At 41.9% G+C, this 21,132-nt stretch overlaps 1 protein-coding gene across 1 annotated transcript in view; it reads left to right on the top strand.

Moving 5' to 3' along the window:
• Positions 1-3,341: 3,341 nt before the first annotated feature.
• hjv (hemojuvelin BMP co-receptor) overlaps positions 3,342-21,132 on the top strand; it is a gene marked incomplete at its 3' end in the record, with an annotated part of 32,981 nt that continues 15,190 nt past the window's right edge. Inside the window, exon 1 of the mRNA XM_084336558.1 lies at positions 3,342-3,403. The remainder of the gene's footprint in view (positions 3,404-21,132) is intronic.

The raw sequence follows: 21,132 nt of genomic DNA, 5'->3' as shown, positions 1-21,132 counted from the left end.
ACTGATCGCTCACTGTATACCCAGAACATTTTAACAAAAACAAAAAAAAGACAGATGGTCCTGCAGAGAACACAATGACAACCGGAGAGGCTTCAAACTTATTTGTCTCCTGCACCACGTGCACCCTCTCTCTCCCTCTCTCGTCCCAACAAACAGGTCCAATGAACAACCCAGTAACCAAGACAACAGGTGCCCTAGCGACCTAGATAATAAGTACACTTGAACCCCCCGCCCCCAGGAATAAGATAATTTAAGATAATTTATATAGCCTAGATAGAAATGCAGTTTATCCAGCCATCACATTGTAGCAGGAAGTGAATGTGCATCAACAACAAATAACTCTACTACAATGCATAGCCTGCCCTCATTACAGGTTCACTTTTCTTTTCTTTTTGCGGTGAATGTCTCAGGCAGGTGAAGGCACGAGCGGATTTGTTTACATGACAACATCACCTTTATACTACTCACAGTTGTCGCCCGCGTCCATAACGCAAAGTTGATACAGTTCCAACCGATGTCCAGCCGTAGACGTAGACTACCGTAGACTATCCACCGCCGACCGCAGAGGAGGATTTCTGCCTATAGTCCTTGAAATCTCTCTCACAATGGACCCCGCGGTCCCCGAGCGCAGTGCTGACTCGCGGGCCCCGCCCCCGGCACGACGAACAAAGGCCACTATGGATGGAATGCGCACTGAGCCATGGAGGTGCCCCTCTTAAAAGGCCAATAACTTCGGACATTCTCCGCAGTTGAGAAAACACGTCCGCAGCCTATTGGGTTTTTTTTTGGGCAGAGCCTCATTGTTGTCGCATAAATTAGAAATAAAGAGTTGGTTTTTATAATGAATAATGATAATCACCACAACTCAGATTATAGTTTAGGATTTACTGCTCTGTAGAGACTTCTACTTGCCAAGGCAGTTATTATAGTGGCTATAATTCAAACCCCAACGTGCATCACCTTTTAACGCCGTGGTGCAGATGAGCTCGGAAAGGAAAGGAAAGAAAAGCTTCGATTTGAAGACTTTGAGCTCTGTGTCTATCGCCTGAGGACTTTGAGCTCTGTGTCTATATACTGAGGACTTTGAGTTCTGTGTCTATAGCCTATACTGAGGACTTTGAGTTCTGTGTCTATAGCCTATACTGAGGACTTTGAGTTCTGTGTCTATAGCCTACTGAGGACTTTGAGTTCTGTGTCTATAGCCTATACTGAGGACTTTGAGTTCTGTGTCTATAGCCTATACTGAGGACTTTGAGCTCTGTGTATATAGCCTATACTGAGGACTTTGAGCTCTGTGTCTATAGCCTATACTGAGGACTTTGAGCTCTGTGTCTATCGCCTATACTGAGGACTTTGAGCTCTGTGTCTATAGCCTACTGAGGACTTTGAGCTCTGTGTATATATAGCCTACTGAGGACTTTGAGCTCTGTGTATATAGCCTACTGAGGACTTTGAGCTCTGTGTCTATAGCCTACTGAGGACTTTGAGCTCTGTGTCTATAGCCTATACTGAGGACTTTGAGCTCTGTGTCTATAGCCTATACTGAGGACTTTGAGCTCTGTGTCTATAGCCTATACTGAGGACTTTGAGCTCTGTGTCTATAGCCTATACTGAGGACTTTGAGCTCTGTGTCTATAGCCTACTGAGGACTTTGAGCTCTGTCTATATAGCCTACTGAGGACTTTGAGCTCTGTGTCTATAGCCTATACTGAGGACTTTGAGCTCTGTGTCTATCGCCTATACTGAGGACTTTGAGCTCTGTGTCTATAGCCTATACTGAGGATTTTGAGCTCTGTGTCTATAGCCTACTGAGGACTTTGAGCTCTGTGTCTATAGCCTATACTGAGGACTTTGAGCTCTGTGTCTATAGCCTACTGAGGACTTTGAGCTCTGTGTCTATAGCCTATACTGAGGACTTTGAGCTCTGTGTCTATAGCCTATACTGAGGACTTTGAGCTCTGTGTCTATAGCCTATATTGAGGACTTTGAGCTCTGTGTCTATAGCCTATACTGAGGACTTTGAGCTCTGTGTCTATAGCCTATATTGAGGACTTTGAGCTCTGTGTCTATAGCCTATATTGAGGACTTTGAGCTCTGTGTCTATAGCCTATATTGAGGACTTTGAGCTCTGTGTCTATAGCCTATACTGAGGACTTTGAGCTCTGCCTACATGCATGGCAGTTGTAGACACGTCTTGTCAATTTCTCGACAAAACTACAGTATATACAAAGGTTTATTCTGGGTAAAGAAGCAGCGGTTGCACAAAGGCAACAAGGTGTTGGATGTCAGCTAAGACCACGCTGCGTTTTGGCGATGCTTCGCTTCCACCTGTCGTATGACTTATGTTACTGCAGTTATGAAAAGCAGCCACGCGCCTAAATAGCAAAGCAAATGCCTCTTCTCCTAAATGTTCACTAGGGGAGTAGGCTGCATTCTCAACATAGTCTACGATGCAATCCTGCTTTAGAGAAAATAAAAAAAAACTATACATTTTGTAATGACTATTTCTATTATTATTATTATTATTATTATTATTATTATTATTATTATTATTATTATTATTATTATTATTATTATTATTATTATTATTATTATTGGTCTGTTGTTGCAAACGACTGAATCTCAACAACACTATAAACATATAAAACAAATAGCAATGTAATAGGCATTCATTTGGCTGCATATTTTGATTCACAAACACCTAGAAGTAACCCATATTATATATGCCAGTACTATTTGGCTATATACTTGGGAGAGGAGGTTCAGTGGGCCACTTACAATAACAAGTTATTGCGTTTGACGGGAAGTGCCGCCCAAACAACAACAACGATAATCATAAGAAGAAGAAGAAGAATTCTATATGTTCTAGGTATTTTAATTATAACATTTTGCTTACGGACATTTCTAAGCCGTTATATGTTTTGCGCTCAAACCTTTCCTGTCCGCAATTTAGCCTACATCACGACCTCCAGACAAACACAAACAGAGACCACATTCTCAAAAAACACCTTTAGCGACAACAACATGTTGCACAAATAGCGCAGGTTACTGTACCCGCTGCGGGGTTTTAAATAGCGCACCCCGGTGCTGAGGAGCGTGCGCGCGCGCGGCTGTGCGCGGCAGGGGACAGTTGTTGGCGAGCAGCAGGTGCGCACTGGGTGTGATTTATATATATATAGCTCGGCTAAAAACCCACAGAGGAACTCCTGTCCTGCAGCCATCTGGGAGGTAACAATGAGTTAGGAAGGAACGCCAAGAGACTGTGCCGGTTTGAGACACCCGGGGCCCGGGAGCTGGTTCGGATAGTGGTCGAGGTTTGGTTACGCGGTGTGGAGAACTCCCGAGTCCAGCCGGAGAAGAAGGGAAACGGACGAGATCTGCCTCGAGGCTTGTTGGGACTGAGGTAGGTCATACTGGTGATCCGATGATTTGATGTAGGTATGTCAATACTGATGATCTGATGATCTGATGTAGGTATGTCATACTGATGATCTGATGTATATAGGCTAATTCCATGCGTCCAATGTCCTTCGAGGTCATGTTTTCAGTGCTGTATATTAAAACAGAGATTTTGTATTTTTGCATTTAAAAAAGTTTGCATGATTTTGTACCTCATTGTTTGCATTTTGTACTTTAGGTTGTACTTTAGTTTGTATATTGTATATTTTGTATATTGATTGAATTGATTGATTGATTGATTGAAAAGTTTATTAACAGATTGCAGAATGGGTTACAGTACAGTACAGCTCAATACATACAATTGTTAAGGGGATGCAGTCAGACCAGAGAAATACTTTCGTCTTGTGTGTGTTTGGTGATTATTTTTACTGTATGAAGCACATTCTCAGGGGGCTAAATAAAACAAAACTTGAACTTGATTGAACAATGACAATGAAGTATACCGACTTTAGCCCTGGTGACACTGTAATGTAATGAAGACAGTACTGAGACACTTAAGCCCTGATGACACTGTAGATATGAAGACAGTTCTGACACTTTAGCCCTGATGACACTGTAGATATGAAGACAGACACTTTAGCCCTGATGACACTGTAGATATGAAGACAGACACTTTAGCCCTGATGACACTGTAGATATGAAGACAGTTCTGACACTTTAGCCCTGATGACACTGTAGATATGAAGACAGACACTTTAGCCCTGATGACACTGTAGATATGAAGACAGTACACAGACACTTTAGCCCTGATGACACTGTAGATATGAAGACAGTACACAGACACTTTAGCCCTGATGACACTGTAGATATGAAGACAGACACTTTATCCCTGATGACACTGTATGAAGACAGACACTTTAGCCCTGATGACACTGTAGATATGAAGACAGACACTTTAGCCCTGATGACACTGTAGATATGAAGACAGACACTTTAGCCCTGATGACACTGTAGATATGAAGACAGTTCTGACACTTTAGCCCTGATGACACTGTAGATATGAAGACAGACACTTTAGCCCTGATGACACTGTAGATATGAAGACAGACACTTTAGCCCTGATGACACTGTAGATATGAAGACAGTTCTGACACTTTAGCCCTGATGACACTGTAGATATGAAGACAGACACTTTAGCCCTGATGACACTGTAGATATGAAGACAGACACTTTAGCCCTGATGACACTGTAGATATGAAGACAGACACTTTAGCCCTGATGACACTGTAGATATGAAGACAGTTCTGACACTTTAGCCCTGATGACACTGTAGATATGAAGACACTTTAGCCCTGATGACACTGTAGATATGAAGACAGTACACTTTAGCCCTGATGACACTGTAGATATGAAGACACTTTAGCCCTGATGACACTGTAGATATGAAGACAGACACTTTAGCCCTGATGACACTGTAGATATGAAGACAGTTTAGCCCTGATGACACTGTAGATATGAAGACAGTTTAGCCCTGATGACACTGTATGAAGACAGACACTTTAGCCCAGATGACACTGTATGAAGACAGACACTTTAGCCCTGATGACACTGTAGATATGAAGACAGACACTTTAGCCCTGATGACACTGTAGATATGAAGACAGACACTTCAGCCCTGATGACACTGTAGTTTCAAGTTTCAAGTTTCTTTAATAGTTGTCATACAGAAGTACAGAATACTTTCATACAAAGATATGAAGACAGTACACTTTAGCCCTGATGACACTGTAGATATGAAGACAGTTCTGACACTTTAGCCCTGATGACACTGTAGATATGAAGACACTTTAGCCCTGATGACACTGTAGATATGAAGACAGTACTGACACTTTAGCCCTGATGACACTGTAGATATGAAGACAGTACTGACACTTTAGCCCTGATGACACTGTAGATATGAAGACAGTACACTTTAGCCCTGATGACACTGTAGATATGAAGACAGTTCTGACACTTTAGCCCTGATGACACTGTAGATATAAAGACAGACACTTTAGCCCTGATGACACTGTAGATATGAAGACACTTTAGCCCTGATGACACTGTAGATATGAAGACAGACACTTTAGCCCTGATGACACTGTAGATATGAAGACAGACACTTTAGCCCTGATGACACTGTAGATATGAAGACAGTACTGACACTTTAGCCCTGATGACACTGTAGATATGAAGACAGTACTGACCTACAGTATATATACGGTACACGTTAGCCCCGATGACACTGTAGATATGCCTGTTATTTTAGACTAGTGTATAAGCTACACAGCAGCAATTAAAATTCTCTGAATTTGTTTGGTCTGTGCGAGAACTGTTGCAAAAACTGGACTCCGTCAAATAGTTTTTGTTTATAAAGTTAAGCTCTAATAAAATAAATAAATAATGTAACGTCTTGAAAAATAGCAGGCCTCTAACAAAACTTGAACAGCTTAAAGCAAAACCTTTTTTTATTGTTGTCATACAGTCTTGATTGTAAATATAGCACTCGAGTCCGAGTCATGGACTGGTCTTCAGGACTCCACTTGGACTTGAGCACTGAGGACTTGGATTTGAGCATTGACTGCATTCGGACATGGATGGTGCAGACGAGGTCTCGGACTTGTTAATTGATAAATACACTTATTTATTTAAAATGTATTTAGTATTAGGCCCTAATCATTTGGCATACGATATTGATGGCTAGTGCATTTGTTTGGCTATTGTGTCTCAAACCGCTGTGTCATTTATGTTTAATGTAGAATTTTTTTTATTTGTATGTCAGCTCTTTGACTGCCAGAGTGGAGTGGACTCAACCTTGATGACTCGGACTCGGACTCGGGTAATGGGGACTCGACTCGGACTCGACTCAGGCTCTTCTTTGGTGACTCAGACTTGATCCACAAAGAATGGATTGCACGGTGCAAGTTGCACCCTTACTTACAATTCACTATGAATTGAAAATGGGGGTCTTTCTCTGGTCTGCATCCCCTTAACAATTGTGTGTATTGAGCCGTACTGTATTGTACCCATTCTGCAATCTGTTAATAAAATGTGCATTCAATCAATCAATCTGCGCGGTGATTGATTGAATGAGAATTTTATTACAATACAGTACGGCTCAATACACACAATTGTTAAGGGGATGCAGACCAGAGAAAGACTTTCGTCTTGTTTACATCAGGGTCCCCCATTTTCAATTCATAATGGATTGTAAGTAAGGGTGCAACTTGCTCCGTGCAATCCATTCTTTGTGGATCTTTGGACTCGGACTTGAACACTGGGGACTCGAGACTCGACTTGGACTCAAGATTTAGTGCCTCGACTACAACACTGGTAAATATAGATTTAGTGCCTCGACTACAACACTGGTAAATATAATGTAGGAATAAAACAGCATGGCCTTCTGTGGCCAGGGTCCTCTTTTCTCCCACCCTTCCACACTTTTAAAGGAACACGCCAACATTTTGGGAAATTAGCTTACCTTCTTCTCCAGAGAGAGACAAGAAGATAGATACCAGTTTCCTCTCTGTGCGTTCAGTAGAAAGCTATCTGGCCGCACGTTAGCCTAGCGTAGCACAATGAATGGAAGCGGACATGGCCGGTTAGCCTAGGCATTGTCCAACTAACACCTCTCCCGAAGGCTAACCGGCCATGTCCAGCTAATTTCCCAAAATGTTGGCATGTTCCTTTAAAGGACCATAGCGGTCTTTTTGACATGTGGGTCCGAGTCGTTTTTGCCTTGATAAACAAATGTAGGTGCCTTTCTTTTTTCATAATCTTTCACCGTTACAGAAAGTTATTTTCCGCTGATTCACCGCCACTGCCGTCGGCTCCCGGTGTGCGTCTGAAAATACACAACATTAATGGAAGAGAATCACCGTCGGCCCACGGTGTGCGTCTGAAAATACACAACATTAATGGAAGAGAATCACCAAGTTGAAAAGAATGCCATGTTAACATATTCTGTGTCACTACTCACTTGTATTCTGAAAGGTTTTGCATTGGGATATAATACAGTATCTGACTCAGAATTCATATTTGTCCTTGTTAGACACTGTGTTAAGGCACAATAGAGCAAAGGGGGAAAAACGACAATCTTTCAGGATCATTAATGTACGACATCATTAAGATGTTAGCATGATGTCCGATATAATGATTTTCATGGGTTTATGTGGTGTTTAAAGGAACACGCCAACATCATGGGGCGGCGTGGCTCAGGGGTAGAGCGGGTCATCCAATGATCGAAGGGTTGGTGGTTCGAATCCCGCTCAAGCCCATGTCCATCCCACTGCCGTTGTGTCCTTGGGCAAGACACTTAACCTACTTGCCTCGTATGAATGTGTATGCATGTGAATGAATGTTGGTGGTGGTCGGAGGGGCCGTAGGCGTTGATTATTCGCCACGCTTCCGTGAGTCTGCCTCAGGGCAGCTCTGGCTGCAATTGTAGCTTACCACCACCGGTATGACTGTGTATGAACGAATAATGGACTCTGTACGCGCTCTGGGGTCCTCGTGAACATGAAGAGCGCTATATAAATCCAATCCATTATTATTTATTATTATCATGGGAAATGCACTTACCGTCTTCTCCAGAGTCAAGATGATCGATACTAATTTTCTCTCCGTGGGTTCACTTCAGTAGAAAGCTATCCGGCTTAGCACAAATTAATGGAAGCGGATACGGACCAGCTAGCCCAGCTGTTGGGCTTTTTTTTTTTATTTTTTTTTTAAGCTTTCTACTGAACGCACAGAAAGGAAATTGGTATCCATCATCTTGTCTAACTCTGGAGAAGACGGTAAGCACATTTCCCATAATGTCGGCGTGTTCCTATCAGATACAGTGGAAGCCTATGGCAGTGGTGAATCGGCAGAAAACAAGTAAACATGTCATACCCAATCAGTGATGTAGTTCCCCTTGGGTCAGTCAGAGACTTAAGTCTAAAGCAATAATAAATTATGAGTTCTGAGTTTGTCACAATACAGAAATGTGTTATTAACCACCCAGAAACATTTGAATGATTAAAACAACTTTAATAACTATTGTAAAACGCAGCTGAAAAACAGCTCATCTGGCTGCTCAGACCATTTATCTGGATCACGCTTGACAGCTATCTTTCAGGTTAAGGGCCATTTTAGGTTTTGCTATAAACTACCAAATCTATCAACTGGACCCTACTTGGTTAGAAAGGTAAACTAAGTGACTAACTAGCCAACTAGGTTAGAACACCCAAATCTGTGTTCTTATTTAACCCTTTCACTGCCGCACTACCAAACGGTTAACCCTTTCACTGCGACAATACACAGAATTCCCCCACCCCTGCTTACCCAACCGACCGTCGGTTGTGTGATAGTAAAGGGTTAACCTTCTGTTGCGTGGCAGTGAAAGGGTTAACCAGACCTCCCAGAGTATGGCGTTAATCTTTTTAGAATTTCCTTTTTTTTATCCACTTTTTCTCCTTATTTAAAAATTTTTCTCCCATCCCAATTTCGTATTGCCAATTCTTCCCTCCCCTGTCTTGAACCTTGCTAGACTATGCCCCCCACTGGTCGGTTGTAGTGAGGATAGAAGCCTTGCATCACGTCTCCCCCTCCGGTACACGAGGAGACAGCCTGTCGCCTTTTCACCAGACAGCGCGGACTCTCAGTGGCGAGGAGTAACGCGTGGGAGGCTCACGCTGCCCCCGCTATTTCCTGTCTCTGCTGTGCAGGCGTCACCCAACCGACCTGTAGGAGTCGCTGTCTACAACGTCCAATCCCCACCCATCGACTTCCACCCGCTACCTCTGCCAAATGAGATAGTATAACATCTGGCCCAAGCCACAGGCAATGCTGACACCGGGATTCGAGACCAGAGTCTCTTGCATTGTTGACGAGCGCAATCTCCGCTACGCCACCCAGCCGCCACTCTTTTTAGCATTTCCCATCATTCACATACATGAAGCAGTCAGCTGCAGGTTGTTTCCATCCCGGAAGCTGATTGGTTGACACCACGTTCTACAGTGACTGTAAATCCCAGTGTGGTCCGGGGTCAGTTATCTCTCCTACTCACTAATGGTTAAGGTTAGGATTTGGGGAGGGAAAGCTGATCCTAGACCAGAGTGGTGACTTCACCCTGCAGAGTTAGAACTCCTCCTTGTGGCACAAAGTCAATGTTACAGTGTGACGAACACACTAACTAACTAACTAACTCACTAACTCACTAACTCACTAACTCACTCACTAACTCACTCACTAACTCACTAACTCACTCACTAACTCACTAACTAACAAACACACAGAGATAGATCCATAGGCCCCCCCCCCCCATTCTCAGGGTGGGGGACAATAACTATCAACATTTTCAGTAACAATAAAAGATTATTAAAAAGAAAGAAGGGTGCCTTGATGTTTGTATCAAGGCAAGAATTGAAAATACGGGTCTGGCCCTGATATGTAACATTTCCACATTAAAATGTCTAAAAACTACTAGACCTATGTTATTTTGTTGTGTACTTAAATGATCCCAAATGTTTCCAACAATGTTGTCCTACTCTTTGGCAGTATGACTAAGTATGACTAAATATACTAATCTTCAATGTCACATTTTATCAAATGTGCTGTAAGTGCTATTTCCAGCTCTACGTTCTGACAGCCATTTACATTTACATTTAGTCATTTAGCTGACGCTTTTATCCAAAGCGACTTACAAGTTCTGTACGACAGGTCATCAGGAAGGGTACAACTCTATCAGCTGAGTAACAATATTCATCAAAGTGTTGCGTGTATGTTAGTTTATTAGGACAAGTGCATGACAGTAAGGTTTGTTAGGGTTAGATTTTATTTTTATTTTGTATTATTATTTCAGATAATGGTTGAAGAAGTGCGTCTTTAGTCGACGGCGAAAGATTGGACGGGATTCGGCTGTCCTAACTGGGGTGGGTAGTTCATTCCACCATTGTGGAGCAAGGACTGAGAATAGGCGGCTTCTCTTTGATGACCCTCCCGGAGCTTGGATAGGAGTAGGTCTGAGGCGGCCAGAAGATGCAGAGCGTAGGGGTCTTGAGGGTGTGTAGTTAGAGGCCATTGACCGGAGGTAGGCGGGAGCGGTTCCCTTTGCCGCACGGTATGCTAGGTCGAGGGCCTTGAAGCGGATACGTGCAGCAATGGGGAGCCAGTGGAGGTCCCTAAGAAGTGGGGTGACATGGGCCGACTTCGGTAGGTTTGAGATCAGGCGGGCCGCTGCGTTTTGAATGAGTTGAAGAGGCTTGGTGGCAGTGGCCATCACTGATATAGAGTGTCTGGCCAGTAACATGGGTCTCCCAGTCCCTATGCTCTGCAGTAAACAGAATATATGTTTTCTGGTATCCTGTTCCCACTTTATCCAATCAGGAGAGAGAACTCCACACTGCAAAAATGGTCTGACAAAAAAAACAATATGTGCTTGAAACAAGGAAAATAATCTGCCAGCAAATTTGGCTTGGGAAGATTCCTTGAAATAAGTAAACATATCTAGGGTTCTCTCTCCTGATTGGATAAAGTGGGAAGGGATACCAGAACATGTATTTTCTGTTTACTGCAGAGTGGAGTATTTTAACAAAGAAATACTACCTACAGTACCTTTAAGAAACATAATCGGTTAAGAAGCATGAATATTGCTTAGGAACAGAATTAAATGGGACATATTTTAGTCCTTCAACAAGTTATTAATATAGGTCTAATAAGTTATTACATTATCCAGTGGTTGTAACATTATCCGGTGAGTACGACTTTTTGGATGTATAATGTAATAACACTACCGGACAATGTAATAACATCTGATAGTTAAAAAGAAAAGTGCCATTTTTCACAGACAAATTTGTAGAGAGAGACCAGTGAACTGTTGTTTCTCGGACATAACATTGTAGTTAATGTGCCAAAGATGTTAATATGTGGCCAATATTAACGTAGCTTATAATATTGTTCGAAAGTCCTTCTTATCAACTGACTCACGTTGCTACATGCAGAGATACAATTACAACACACACATGCACACTCTTAATTAATCTAGTTTTAGAGAAATAACGTTCTATTTTTAAACATTTTAAATTCACAATTGAATAATTGTGTTTGAAGGGTTTTTGAAAGATTTAACTAATGCTTTCCTTGAAACAGATAACCTTTATTGTCTCTCTCCAGACCACATCATTGCGACTTTACACTTACTCCTCCTTCTAGATGTCCCCTTGTTAGATGCAAAACACTTTGAAGTGTCTAATTTTATCTCTGCATGTAGCAAAGTGAGACCGTTGATATGAATGATTTTTTAACAAGATTATCCATAGCTACATTAATATTTGCCACATAAAGGTAATCTGTGCCACAATAACTGACTGAATCTTATACTCTAAGAAACAACAGTTGACTGGTCTCTCTCTGTGCGAAATGTGACACCTTTTTAAAAACGTTATATAACATTACCGGATAATGTAATAAAACATATCCAAATCACTGTATTTATCTTTCATTACTCACCGGATAATGTAACAACCACCAGATAATGTAAGAAAGTATTACATAATCCGGAAAAAGTTAATTACATTATCCGTTCCGCATATGTATTACATTATCCAGCAAGTTATTACATTATCCGGTTTCATTACATTTTAAAGTCCTTCTAAAGGAAATTCCTATCTTGTGCTGCTGGGGTAAACCAATCAGGAGTCCATGGTTACCCTGGCCCCGCCCACCCCTTCATCAGTAGGACTTCAGTTATGTCTGCTGGGGTAAACCAATCAGGAGTCCATGGTTACCCTGGCCCCGCCCACCCCTTCATCAGTAGGACTTCAGTTATGTCTGCTCTGCTGGAAAGAAAGGAAGGCATCTTCTGTCTGTGGAATTGTATACAAGGAAGTGTGAGATGTGTGATGTGCATGTGTGTGTGTTTGTTTTCAGGGGTGTAGTGCGAAGCTTGAAATTATCATGTTTTTATTGCGTGCGTGCGTGTGTGTGTGTGTGTGTGTGTATGTGTGTGTGGGAGGGGGCGGGGATTCCATTTGCACCCAAACTCTAAAAGTGCAGCTGCATCAGAATCCATTGGCCAGCATTCCAGATCAACCACCAGCAGCCAACTAGAGGACACACCACATATAGGAGGATGCAGGGATTGAGTGTCCAGATTACACAGATTATAATTCAAGGAACACGGCAACATTGCAGGAAATGTGCTCACTGTCTTCTCCAGAGTCAGACAAGAAGATAGATACCAGTTTCCTCTCTGTGCGTCCAGTAGAAATCTATCTGAAAGCTAATGTTGGCATGTTCCTTTAAGAATATACACCACATTCATGATATTAAACATAACTTTAATATTCATGCCAAAATCCTATTTGTAACTCTCACACTCACCTACTGTATGGATGGACTCTGTTGCCGGAATCAACATTTTCAGTTTGATGTACGGACTGAATCTGAGTGTGTAGTGTACTGTATATGGGAGGGGTTACTATTGCTGACCACACCTCAGGCTCTAAGCCTTCTAAGGTATGGCCAGCAGTACAAATACCTCCCCTAAACACACTCAAATTCAAGAAATGTAAACAGAGCTCTTTTGTCCAAAGGTCACTGTTTTTACGGCATTACAGATTCTACCTTTAGGTGAAATTATAAACATAGTTGACATTGAATAAACATACTTGACATTGAATAAACGTACTTGACATTGAATAAACATACTTGACATTGAATAAACATACTTGACATTGAATAAACGTACTTGATATTGAATAGACATACAGTACTTGACGTTGAATAAACATACTTGACATTGACATTGAATAAACATACTTGACATTGAATATACTTGACATTGAATACACATACAGTACTTGACATTGAATAAACGTACTTGACATTGACATTGAATAAACATACTTGACATTGACATTGAATAAACATACTTTACATTGAATAAACATACTTGATATTGAAATTGAATAAACATACTTGACATTGATTAAATGCCCTTGACATGGAATAAACACACTTGACATTGAATAAACACACTTGCCATTGAATAAATGTACTTGACATTAAATGTACTTAAATATCTAAAGTAAAAGCATGCATATTGCATGACATTCTTATATTTCAGTGTTTTTGTGCATTGACCTCTAAAGGTTACGTTATACCAGCCACCATGCATTGACCTCTAAAGGTTATGTTATACCAGCCACCATGCATTGACCTCTAAAGGTTATGTTATACCAGCCTCCATGCATTGACCTCTAAAGGTTATGTTATACCAGCCACCATGCATTGACCTCTAAAGGTTATGTTATACCAGCCACCATGCATTGACCTCTAAAGGTTATGTTATACCAGCCACCATGCATTGACCTCTAAAGGTTATGTTATACCAGCCACCATTGCATGCATTGACCTCTAAAGGTAACATTATAACAGTTGGTGGTCCAGCTATGCAGGCTCAGATTATTTTCTGTTTAAAAGTGGCTCTAACTTGAAACAGGGTATCGTAGACGACTTAAAATGTGCCAGAGTGGTTCCACTACACAAAAAAGGAGATAGGACAAACGAGGGAAACTATCGTCCAGTTTCTATTCTCAGCGTCATCTCCAAAGTTCTTGAGAAGATCATATCAAATATCAGATTTTCTTAAACAGACAGATCTCCTTTATCAATTCCAGTCTGGCTTTCGCCCTGGGTATTCTACGGATGCTTGTCTGATTGATCTCACTGACCATATTCGAACCCAGATGGACTGTGGCAAACGAACTGGCATGGTTCTGATTGACCTGCAGAAAGCGTTTGATACTGTTGACCATCAGATCCTGCTTGAGAATCTCAAAGCTTGTGGGATGGACGATGGGTCGGTGAGATGGTTCAGGTCGTACTTGACTGGGAGGACCCAGGTTGTGAACATAAATGGTGTCGCATCTTCATATAATGAAATAACATGTGGGGTGCCGCAAGGCAGCATCCTTGCTCCGTTGCTCTTTTCACTATATGTTAATGACATGGTGTCTGCAGTATCCTGCAGACTCCTACTGTATGCTGATGACTCAGCACTTCTGGTGTCTGGAGACGACACAGCAGAAATTCAAGCCGGTCTCAGTAGGGAGCTGGAAAGCCTTCACAAATGGTTAGTTGACAACAGATTATCGATTCACCTTGGAAAAACTGAGTCAATTCTATTCAGCTCAAAACATAAATTAAAGGAATGCTCCCGACTTGAGATCAGCTGTAATGGCTTCAGTGTCGAGTCTAGAGACTGTGTTAAAAACCTAGGTGCAGACCTCGACCAAACACTCTCAGGGAAAACAATGCCCCTGAAGGGGATAAAAAAAGTTAACACAAGGGTGACATTTTTGCACAGAAAAAAGAGGTTCTTATCACTGGAAACTATGAAATTGCTTGCCAACTGCATGATCCTCAGCCAATAGGATTATGCATGTATGTACTGGTATAGTGGTGCTACAGTGGAAAGTAAACACAGGCTCCCTGTGGAGCAGAAGGTCTTCTTTCTGAAACTGGGACATATGTATAAAATGTTAAATGGATCTGCCCCCAGTTATTTATGCTCTCGCATTGTCCTGCGTGGCCAGGTCCATGGACGACAGTTACGGTCTGGACAGCTCTCAGTTTATGAGCCTAGAAAGGGTTCCTATTCACAGAATGGCTTTCTGTCTACAGCCTGCCGGCTGTGGAACTCTCTGCCCAGGGCCATCCAAAACGTCCCACTATTGCTGTCTTCAAGAGGGGTGTGAAGCGACATCTGCAACAATAGGTTGCAGAGGGTGCTTGGCCACCACTCTTGAAGAACAGGAACATGACATGCTGTAATGAGGCTCTTTCAGAAAATTGTGTTGTCTATTTTATCTACTTGTTGTATCTATCTTATCTTCTTAACTCTTTCTTTGTGATTTATTGTATTCTTCTTGGGACCATGTTGGAAACAAGTCGACAGACTTTCACATGTTATCCTTGTACCCCTTGTTTTTATACTTTTGTATAAATTGTATGTACTAAATAAAAATCAAATCAAATCAAATCAAACTTCAAATGTGCATAATTGTCTTGAACCTGTCATACAGTATCTTTTATGCAGAACCTTTTTTTAAAGAGTGACTAGAAACCTCAGGCTTTAGATGAATGTCAAAAGAAGGATATTTTCTAAAAGTACATTTCTGATTCGATTAGCTTGCTTTCTTTTTTTATCTACTTTTTCTCCCCATTTTTCTCCCTTCCCCAATTTCGTATTGTCCAATTCTACCCTATCCTGTCTCGAACGCTGTTGGCCATGCCTCCCACAAGCCGGCTGCAATGTGGACGAAGCCTTGCATCACGTGTCCCCTCCGGTACTCGAGGAAGCAGCCGTCGCATCTTTTCACCTGAACAGCGCAATCTCTCAGCCGCGAGGGTCTGCGTGGGAGGGACACACCGCCCTTGTCGCTTCCTGATTCTACTGCGCAGGCGCACAAACCGACCTGTAGGAGTCGCTGTCCACAACGTCCGATCCCCACCCACCAGCTTCCCACCCCCTAATACTGCCAATTGTATTAGTATGAACAACCAGCCAAGCTGGTAGCAACGCCGAGAGCTGGGCTTGCGATTCGCTTGGTTTCATTATTTATTTATAAGTGTCATTACACCTTTTTGGTGCAGAGCCCATGGACTATACACATGTATACACATGAACATACATTAAATACATATGCACAATATATATGTATACATATAGTATATACACATTACAACCCTTGCTGACAAAACATTCTAAATCATATATACTAATTTAGGAGATAGTCCATACAACTCTAGTAAATATAACTTTATTTGTAAATAATAAGCATTTCTTTATCACTTATTCCATGCTTTCTCTCTATATATATTGAACATCTTCCTGAAACAAACAGTACAACAGTACAAGGTTCTCTAAAATGGAAATGAAGCATCTCAAATTCCTGACCACACTGTGAGTAACATAGCAACAGACTACACAGTGTGTAACATAGCAACATACCACCCTGTTAGTAACAGCAACATACTACACTGTGAGTAACATAGCAACAGACAACACTGTTAGTAACAGCAACAGACTACACTGTGAGTAACATAGCAACAGACTACACTGTGAGTAACATAGCAACAGACTACACTGTGAGTAACATAGTAACAGACTACACTGTGAGTAACATAGCAACAGACTACACTGTGAGTAACATAGCAACAGACTACACTGTGAGTAACATAGCAACAGACTACACTGTGAGTAACATAGCAACAGACTACACTGTGAGTAACATAGCAACAGACTACACTGTGTGTAACATAGCAACAGACTACACTGTGAGTAACATAGCAACAGACAACACTGTGTGTAACATAGCAACAGACAACACTGTTAGTAACATAGCAACAGACTACACTGTGTGTAACATAGCAACAGACTACACTGTGAGTAACATAGCAACAGACTACACTGTGTGTAACATAGCAACAGACTACACTGTGAGTAACATAGCAACAGACTACACTGTGTGTAACATAGCAACAGACTACACTGTGAGTAACATAGCAACAGACTACACTGTGAGTAACATAGCAACAGACTACAATGTGTGTAACATAGCAACAGACAACATTGTGTGTAACATAGCAACAGACTACACTGTTAGTAACATAGCAACAGACTACACTGTGTGTAACATAGCAACAGACTACACTGTGAGTAACATAGCAACAGACTGTACTACATTGTGTAACATAGCAACAGCCTACACTGTGTAACATAGCAATAGACAACACTGTGTAATATAGCAACAGACAACACTGTGAGTAACATAGCAACAGACAACACTGTGAGTAACATAGCAACAGACTACACTGTGTGTAACATAGCAACAGACAACACTGTGAGTAACATAGCAACAGACTACACTGTGTGTAACATAGCAACAGACTACACTGTGAGTAACATAGCAACAGACAACACTGTGTGTAACATAGCAACAGACTACACTGTGAGTAACATAGCAACAGACAACACTGTTAGTAACATAGCAACAGACAACACTGTGAGTAACATAGCAACAGACTACACTGTGTGTAACATAGCAACAGACAACACTGAGTAACATAGCAACAGACTACACTGTGTGTAACATAGCAACAGACTACAATGTGAGTAACATAGCAACAGACAACACTGTGTGTAACATAGCAACAGACTACAATGTGAGTAACATAGCAACAGACAACACTGCTGTCACCCTTCCTCTTCACCCTCTACACCTCAGACTTCTGCCGCAACTCCAGCGGGTGCCACCTGCAGAAGTTCTCAGACGACTCCTCCATCGTAAGCTACATCACCGACGATGATGAGGAGGAGTACAGAGCCCTGGTGGAGAGCTTCGTGGGGTGGAGCGACAGCAACCACCTCCAACTCAACACCAGTAAGACCAAGGAGCTGGTGGTGGACTTCCGGAGGGGCAAGAAGAGGCCCCCCCCGATTCCCATCTCCATCCGAGGGGTGGATGTGGAGATGGTGGACTCATACAAGTTCCTTGGGGTACACCTGAACAATAAACTGGACTGGTCGGACAACACAGAGGCCCTCTACAGGAAGGGACAGAGCAGGCTGTTCTTCCTGAGGAGACTCAGGTCCTTCAATGTGTGCAACAAACTGCTGCAGTCTTTTTACCAGTCTGTTGTGGCCAGCATCCTCTTCTATGCTGTGGCATGCTGGGGAGGCTACATCAACTCAAGGGACACCAACAAGCTCAACAAGCTGGTGAGGAAGGCTAGCTCTGTGGTGGGAGTCGAGCTACCTAGACTTGAGGTGATGGTAGAGAGGGGGATGATAAGGAAGCTGGATGCCATTATGGAGAACCCCTACCACCCCCTCTACGACGAGCTAGTCAAGATGAGAAGCTCGTTCAGCCACAGACTCATCCCCCCCCGACACTCAACTAACCGCCTCGGACAGTCCTTCATACCAGCGGCCATCAGGCTCCACAACAGTGGGCAGCGTCTAGCAGCCTCCAGGCCCCACAACAGGGGGCAGCGACAGCGACTGCTACCAGACATTGACCTGGGACTTATAGGAACCCAAGGGGGACAAAGTAGACTACCCTGGTACTTTGATTAATGTAGACTCAGTAGATAGTAAATTATTATAACACTACCTCTTGCATACTGCACCTCATGTGACACTGTGAATAATGTGAATATTCCTCAGCTAGTCAGATAGTAAATTATATTGACCATATTGATCAATTGTTTACACTGCCTGTGTTGTCTTTTACTACCTGTATACTGTGTTGTTTTACTACCTGTACCCCTCCCCCCCTCCCCCCCATGCTGCTATGATGCCTGAATTTCCCCAAGGGGATCAATAAAGGAATATCTTATCTTATCTTATCTTAACATAGCAACAGACAACACTGTGTGTAACATAGCAACAGACTACACTATTAGTAACATAGCAACAGACAACACTGTGAGTAACATAGCAACAGACTACAATGTGAGTAACATAGCAACAGACTACACTGTGTGTAACATAGCAACAGACTACACTATTAGTAACATAGCAACAGACAACACTGTGTGTAACATAGCAACAGACTACATTGTGAGTAACATAGCAACAGACAACACTGTGTGTAACATAGCAACAGACTACACTATTAGTAACATAGCAACAGACAACACTGTGAGTAACATAGCAACAGACAACACTGTGTGTAACATAGCAACAGACTACACTATTAGTAACATAGCAACAGACAACACTGTGAGTAACATAGCAACAGACAACACTGTGTGTAACATAGCAACAGACAACACTGTGAGTAACATAGCAACAGAGAACACTGTTAGTAACATAGCAACAGACTACACTGTGAGTAACATAGCAACAGACTACACTGTGTGTAACATAGCAACAGACTACACTGTGAGTAACATAGCAACAGACTACACTGTGTGTAACATAGCAACAGACTACACTGTGAGTAACATAGCAACAGACTACACTGTGTGTAACATAGCAACAGACTACACTGTGAGTAACATAGCAACAGACTACACTGTGAGTAACATAGCAACAGACTACACTGTGTGTAACATAGCAACAGACAACACTGTGAGTAACATAGCAACAGACTACAATGTGTGTAACATAGCAACAGACTACACTGTTAGTAACATAGCAACAGACTACACTGTTAGTAACATAGCAACAGACAACACTGTGAGTAACATAGCAACAGAGAACACTGTTAGTAACATAGCAACAGACTACACTGTGTGTAACATAGCAACAGACAACACTGTGAGTAACATAGTAACAGACTACACTGTGAGTAACATAGCAACAGACAACACTGTGAGTAACATAGCAACAGACTACACTGTGAGTAACATAGCAACAGACAACACTGTGAGTAACATAGCAACAGACTACACTGAGTAACATAGCAACAGACTACACTGTGAGTAACATAGCAACAGACTACACTGTGAGTAACATAGCAACAGACTACACTGAGTAACATAGCAACAGACAACACTGTGAGTAACATAGCAACAGACTACACTGTGAGTAACATAGCAACAGACAACACTGTGAGTAACATAGCAACAGACTACACTGAGTAACATAGCAACAGACTACACTGTGAGTAACATAGCAACAGACTACACTGTGAGTAACATAGCAACAGACTACACTGTGAGTAACATAGCAACAGACTACACTGTGTGTAACATAGCAACAGACTACACTGTGAGTAACATAGCAACAGACAACACTGTGTGTAACATAGCAACAGACAACACTGTTAGTAACATAGCAACAGACTACACTGTGTGTAACATAGCAACAGACTACACTGTGAGTAACATAGCAACAGACTACACTGTGTGTAACATAGCAACAGACTACACTGTGAGTAACATAGCAACAGACTACACTGTGTGTAACATAGCAACAGACTACACTGTGAGTAACATAGCAACAGACTACACTGTGTGTAACATAGCAACAGACAACACTGTGAGTAACATAGCAACAGACTACAATGTGTGTAACATAGCAACAGACAACATTGTGTGTAACATAGCAACAGACTACACTGTTAGTAACATAGCAACAGACTACACTGTGTGTAACATAGCAACAGACTACACTGTGAGTAACATAGCAACAGACTACACTGTGAGTAACATAGCAACAGACTGTACTGTGTAACATAGCAATAGACAACACTGTGTAATATAGCAACAGACAACACTGTGAGTAACATAGCAACAGACAACACTGTGAGTAACATAGCAACAGACTACACTGTGTGTAACATAGCAACAGACAACACTGTGAGTAACATAGCAACAGACTACACTGTGTGTAACATAGCAACAGACTACACTGTGAGTAACATAGCAACAGACAACACTGTGTGTAACATAGCAACAGACTACACTATTAGTAACATAGCAACAGACAACACTGTGAGTAACATAGCAACAGACAACACTGTGTGTAACATAGCAACAGACAACACTGTGAGTAACATAGCAACAGACTACACTGTGTGTAACATAGCAACAGACTACAATGTGAGTAACATAGCAACAGACAACACTGTGTGTAACATAGCAACAGACTACAATGTGAGTAACATAGCAACAGACAACACTGTGTGTAACATAGCA

This window comes from Notolepis coatsorum (genome assembly GCF_963971535.1).
Source record: "Notolepis coatsorum genome assembly, chromosome: 19".
Classification (NCBI taxonomy): Eukaryota; Metazoa; Chordata; class Actinopteri; order Aulopiformes; family Paralepididae; genus Notolepis; species Notolepis coatsorum.
This window is presented reverse-complemented; position numbering and strand designations above follow the sequence as displayed.